The sequence below is a fragment of the Orycteropus afer genome, unplaced genomic scaffold (genome assembly GCF_000298275.1).
Source record: "Orycteropus afer afer isolate SDZICR_OR568_19922 unplaced genomic scaffold, OryAfe1.0 scaffold00006, whole genome shotgun sequence".
Taxonomy (NCBI): Eukaryota; Metazoa; Chordata; class Mammalia; order Tubulidentata; family Orycteropodidae; genus Orycteropus; species Orycteropus afer.
This window is the reverse complement of record NW_006921593.1, coordinates 8,164,006-8,169,997: the sequence shown is the minus strand read 5'-3', so window position 1 is coordinate 8,169,997 and position 5,992 is coordinate 8,164,006. Positions and strand designations below refer to the sequence as shown.

At 46.8% G+C, this 5,992-nt stretch overlaps 1 protein-coding gene across 1 annotated transcript in view; it reads right to left on the bottom strand.

Moving 5' to 3' along the window:
- Positions 1 to 5,992, bottom strand: part of GALNT17 (polypeptide N-acetylgalactosaminyltransferase 17) — a 501,273-nt gene that overhangs the window by 178,947 nt on the left and 316,334 nt on the right. The gene's annotated exons all lie outside the window — the stretch shown is intronic.

Genomic DNA, 5,992 nt, shown 5'->3' with positions numbered 1-5,992 from the left:
GGAAACCCAAGGAGGGGTCGCTATGAGTCGGGTTTGACTCGATGGCACGTACCTACCAACCAAGTCGGTGTCCAGGTTAAAGGTGACTGTGTGGGGCAGTTTAGCTCAATACCTGAAAGCTGCTTCTGGGCCATCGAGTTGGGCTCCACAGGGTTTTCAATGGTGGATTTTTCAGATGTCATTTGCCAGGCCTTTCTTCTGAGGCACTCCGGGTGGAGTCAAGCCTCCAACTTTTCCGTTCATCGCTGAGTGTCGTAACCGTTTACACTGTCCAGGGATCACTGCCCTCCTGCAATGATCGACTGTAAAATCCATTTCACACAGAACACGCTCTGTGGAGTCCAATTTGTTTTCTGAGGATGCAATGTTATGATCTTCTTCTAGACGGTCCAATGGTAAGAACAGAGCTGCCCCCCGGGGACACAGTCACATCTGGGCCACACATGTTTATGTTTTAAAACTACATGCATGCTTTTCACCATGCCCAGAGGATTCCTGTGGCTTGGGGAATCAGATGGTCAGGACGTTAGTATATGACTGCATCTCCAATTTAATGATTTTCATGAAAAACAAAACAAAACTCACCACCACTGAGTCAATTCGATTCATAGCGACCCCTCCTTGGGTTTCCGAGGCGGTATCTCTACAGAAGTAGACTGCCCAACCTTCCTTCTGAGGAGAGGTGGGTGGGGTTGAACCGCCAGCCTTTTGGTTAGCAGTCAAATGCCTTGGGCACTATGGCACCAGAGCTCCTTACATGAAAATAGTCCTAAATAAAGAAACCCACGGAGAACCAATGATGTCACTACGTAAGAAGCACTGATACCCTCTGACAGGGATCACAATAGAAGGTTCCTGGATGGAGTGGGAGAAAAATGTGGAATAAAAAGCAGAACCATAAAAAGACCAGGCTTGCTGCTCTGACAAACACGGGTGGAACTGCTGAAAGTGGTCATCTCAAGTTCATAGCTGAGCCAAGCTAGGTGCAACGGGATCAATTCCGACTCATGGTGACCCCATGTATGTCAGGGTAGAAATGGGCTCCAGGGTTTTTAACAGTTGATTTTTTTTTTTTTTTTTAGAAGATAACAAGGCCTTTCTCCTGCGGTCCCTCTGGGTAGCCTTGAACCCCTAACCTTTTGGTTAACAAAAGCCGCATTAACCATTTGCACTGCCCAGCGTCCCCACCAAATTCATAGCAGTTACATAATAAACAACTCCAACCTGTTGGATGTCTATGGGAGGAAGAGCTTAGACAGAGGGGCAGCTGGGAATGGCACTCTAGAGCAGGACAGGGAAAGGCAGCGGACGGGGCGGGCGGGGTGGCAGGGGGCCCCCCAGGGAGCCCGGCTCCAGGAGGCTGCAGCATGAAGCAGTCCTGTGGGAGATGCTCATTCCTCCCCTGTGGATATGTTAATAGGGTCCCATTTCTGACTTTTCATGTGCATTTCAATGATGCATGTTTATATCCCACTGAGTAAAAGGGACACTGAATTAATGTGCACACAAAGGGATAAGAGCCTCAACACTCACTTTCCAAATCCTCTTTCAAGTCCTTTCCATGAAGGACTGCTGTAGTCTGCTTCTGAGAAACCTCTCATTATCACCTTGCTGTTTTGAATGCCTCCCACAGACATCATTAAACAGCAGGTTTCTTAATGAGGGAATCAGAGCGAATTTCTTGAATGTCTCCTGCTAAAGAAAAACACAAGTCGCCTTCCCTCAGTCTCCTTCCATTTTCCCCTCTAGTTTATTTTGTTAAGGGTTCGTTTAACATCCGGAGTCCAAGGCACTCGGCTGCTAACTGAAAGGTTGCAGGTTGGAGGCCACCCGAAGGTGCCTTGGAAGAAAGGTGTGGTGACTGATTTCCCAAACCTCAGCCATGGGAAAACCTGTGGAACACAGTTTCACTCTGACACACACGGGGTCACCAGGAGTTGGAGTCGACTCAACGGGAACTGATCTAACATCCAGGAGAAAATATCTTCAAGGTTCACAGTGAAGTTTCCATTTCGTTTCCACTTGACGAGTGCCTAGTGTCAGCTATAAAACCTGGAGGAACGGGTCGGTGATATTCTGGCTAATAGGTTTTTAAATGTCTGGATTTCAATCACAGGCATGAAAGAGTTTTCAGGACCGTGACATGTTTCATCTCTCTAATTTCCCCAACGTCTTATTTTAGCCCCAAACCCAGTTCCTTTCTGTGAGATTGTTTGGTTACTTCTAGTGCTGCTCTAGAAGATACCACAAATAGGTGGCTTGAACAAACAGGGATTTATTCCCTTACAGTTTTGGAGTCTTGAAGTCCGGGTTCAAAACGTCAGTCTCTCGGGGCTGGCTGAAAGCCTCTCAACCTTGGAATTCAGCTCTGCCTCTTTTTCCTGGCCCCCTGAAGCTGGAGGCTTTTCTTCACTCAGGCAGCTGCTGGCTATTGAGGCTGACAAACCCAAGGTCGACAAGTGAAAAGGCTCAGTCCCAATGCTACCAAACCACATGGCAGGCCATTGATTCAAGTCCTCTTACTGGACTTGATCTTGTCCCCAGATCTTCAGACAACATGGCAGAAAGCTGAATGACAACTTAGCTACATGCAGGATTCAAGTGTGCCAACAGCTAGAGACCTTTCTCAAAGATTTTTCTTATATGCTGGAAGCAGACCACTTCCCTAAGGCAGCTACCTAGCTGTTCCACTAGATTCCACCATGGAGCTGATTACCAATCTCATCATGGGGAGTCACTCCATCCAGCTGCCCAGCCACTCAAAACCAGGCCCAGCCAAGTTGACACATAGCCTTAACTCCCACAGAGACCTCCCCTGCCCCTTAGCCGTCACAAAGGCCTGGCCACACAACACCAATTGCAGGACCCACACGCAAAACTACTACAGTTGTTGTTGTTAAGGGGGCATTGATTTCATTTCTATTTCTTTTTATCTGCCAATGTGACCAAAAAGTCTGTTTACTAAATATCAGTCTCACAGTAGCTGACTCTCTCCCCCAGGCCTGTGGGCCAATACTGCCGCCCTTGTCTACAGAACAGAAAGCAGTGGTGGGCCAGTAGTAAAAGTCTCACCTTCCATGCCAGAGGCCTGGGTTCAATTCCCAGGCAGTGCACGCCTGTACAGCTACCACCCATCTGTCAGTGGAGGCTTGGATGTTGCTATGAGGCTGAACAGGTTTCAGAGGAGCTTCCTAAATAAGAAGGATGCGCGATAGGATCTTCTTGGCTATATGTAATCTTCACGGAAGCAGTTCACCAGGCCTTTCTTCCGCAGAGCTGCTGGGTGGGTTTGAACCATCAACCTTTTGGTTAGCAGCCAGTCATGTACCACTTGTACCAGCCAGGCCCCTACTGAAATAAGACTATTGCTGGAAAAGACGCCATCTCTGGCCCAGTGTGGGGTCTCCCTGATGTGATTAGGGGTTCCAGGTGAACACCCTCACTCTCCTTACTCTTGTCTAGTCCCGGCTGGGGACGTGGAATTGCGAGGATTCCAGAGTCTTCTCTGGGGAAGTCCCTGGATGGTGTGAATGGTTACAGTGATCAGCTGCTAACGGAAAGGCCACTTTGACTCCACTCAGACGTGTGGTGGAAGAACGGTGATCTATTTCCAAAAAAATCAGCCACTGTTGAGAAGGGGTCAAAGTGCATTAAATGGGAAAGAGATAGTCTCTTTAGTAAATGGTGCTGGCAAAACTGCATATCCATTTGCAGAAAAACGAAACAGGACTCGTATCACGCACCACATACAAAAACAAACTCAAGTTGGATCACAGACCTGAATGTAAAACTCCAAACCATAAAGACCATCAAAGGAAAAATGGGGACTAATTTTGGGGCCCTAATTCAAGGTATAAATACACTATTGAATATAATGAAAAATGTACAAACACCAGAAAACAAAATAGATGACTAACCTAAAACCAAACCCACTGCTGTGGAGTCTGATCTGACTCATAGTGACCCCTCTCTTTGGGTTTCCAAGGCGGTATCACTATGGAAGTAGATTGCCCAACCTTCCTTCTGAGCAGTGGCTGGTTGGTTTGAAGCACCAGCCTTCTGGTTAGTAGTCAAACGCCTTAGGCACTACACCACCCTCCTAAAAAGTAGGCACTTACACACATTGAAAGATTTCACCAAAAGAGTAAAAACAGAACCCACAGACTGAGGAAAGAAATTTGGTGACGACATGTTGGACAAGGTGTCTCTCTCTAAAATTTACAGAAAACTTCAACAGCTTAACAACAAAAAATGGTCAGAGGACGTGAATAGAAACCTCATCAAAGGAGACATCCAGGCCCCGTTTGCCATCACCCTCTGCTAAAGGGCACACAGTGTTATCCTACCCCCTGCTCAGCTCCCATCTCTCTTCCATGCCAACCAACGAGGCAAAGTATGAATGACTTTAAAAAAACGAGTATAGATTTTTCTAAACAGTGGCTAATCCATCTCCTTTCCCCATCACCATTATAAAACTGATCATATATTACACCCAAAAGAAAAGCTTGATAGTAAACATCACAAGAAAACACATTGCACAATGTAGTTGAAGCAGGAAATTAAGAATAAAGGTTTACATTTTTAAAACCTAGCCATTTAGAGAGATACACATAAATATATATATATAATGCTTCTAAATAGCTCTCAGACGAAAGAGGAAATAAAAACTGGAATTATCACTATTTAGAAAATAGTGACAATTCTAACACTACAGATAAAAACTTATGAGCTGTGGCAGGATCTGCACTCAGAGGAAAAGACACAGCTCTAACAGCCCTGCTATTAAGCAAGACAAAATGAAAATCGATGAACTGAGGCTGCAGCTCCAAAGGACAGAAAAGGAGCAAGACCCCACGGAAAGAGAGGAAGAGACGAAACCAAGGGCAAAGTTCAAACAGACAGAGGCCAAGAACTGTTCAAGATGGAGCCAGTTCTTCAAAAAGGCGAATTACACAGAATTTAAAAACAAATCTACTTTTAAAAGGAGAGAAAAAGCAAAGCACATATAAATGCCATTAGGACAAAGAAAGGGGCTTTGTGCACAAACTGAACGATGCTTTTCACAATGTTTTATAAGAACCGAATAAAGGAATGTCAGCCAACATCACTTTCTGAGACAGCAAAAAACGGGTGTGGACTAAACACTGACAATCCTGGGAAAGCTGTTAAGAGTCACCGTCTAAAAGGCACTGAACCCAGCTGGCGTGCTGTTAGCTGCTGCCCAATCAGCCCCTACACCCCGCGGACCCCACGCTCCACAGGATGGGACCACTGTGATCCCGAGGGTTTTCATGACTGACTTTCAGAAGATCAACAGTCTGTCTCACTCTGGAAGCTTCAAGGAAACCTGTTCCGCATCACAGCAACACCCAGGCCTCCCCTGATGAGGCAGGTGGTAGTCACGCGTGAGGTGCACTGGCTAGGAAACGAACCCGGGTCTCCTGGGTGGAGGGAGAGAATTCCACCTGTGAACCATCAGGGCCTCCAGAACCAGACAGCACTGTGGGCAAATTCTGTCGATTTTCTGAGGAAAAGAAAAATACCATGCAAACTGAACTACTCCAGAACATAAAAAAAAAAGGGGGGGAAGTTCACAACTTTTGTTTTGTTTGAACCCACCGGCCGCTACATGAGAGAAAGATGTGGCAGTCTGCTTCTGTGAAGACTGACAGCCTTGGAGACCCTGTGGGGCACTTCCACTCCTTTCTCTAGGGGCGCTGTGGGTTGGAATAGACTCCACGGCAGTGGGTGTGGTTTGGGCTTTGCTTCTGTGAAGACTGACAGCCTTGGAAACCCTGTGGGCAGTTCCACTCCTTTCTCTAGGGGCGCTGTGGGTTGGAATAGACTCCACAACAGTGGGTGTGGTTTGGGCTTTGCTTCCATGAAGATTGACAGCCTTGGAGACCCTGTGGGGCAGTTCCACTCTGTCCTCTAGGGGCGCTGTGGGTCAGAATAGACTCCCCAGCAGTGGGTGTGGTTTGGGCTTTGCTTC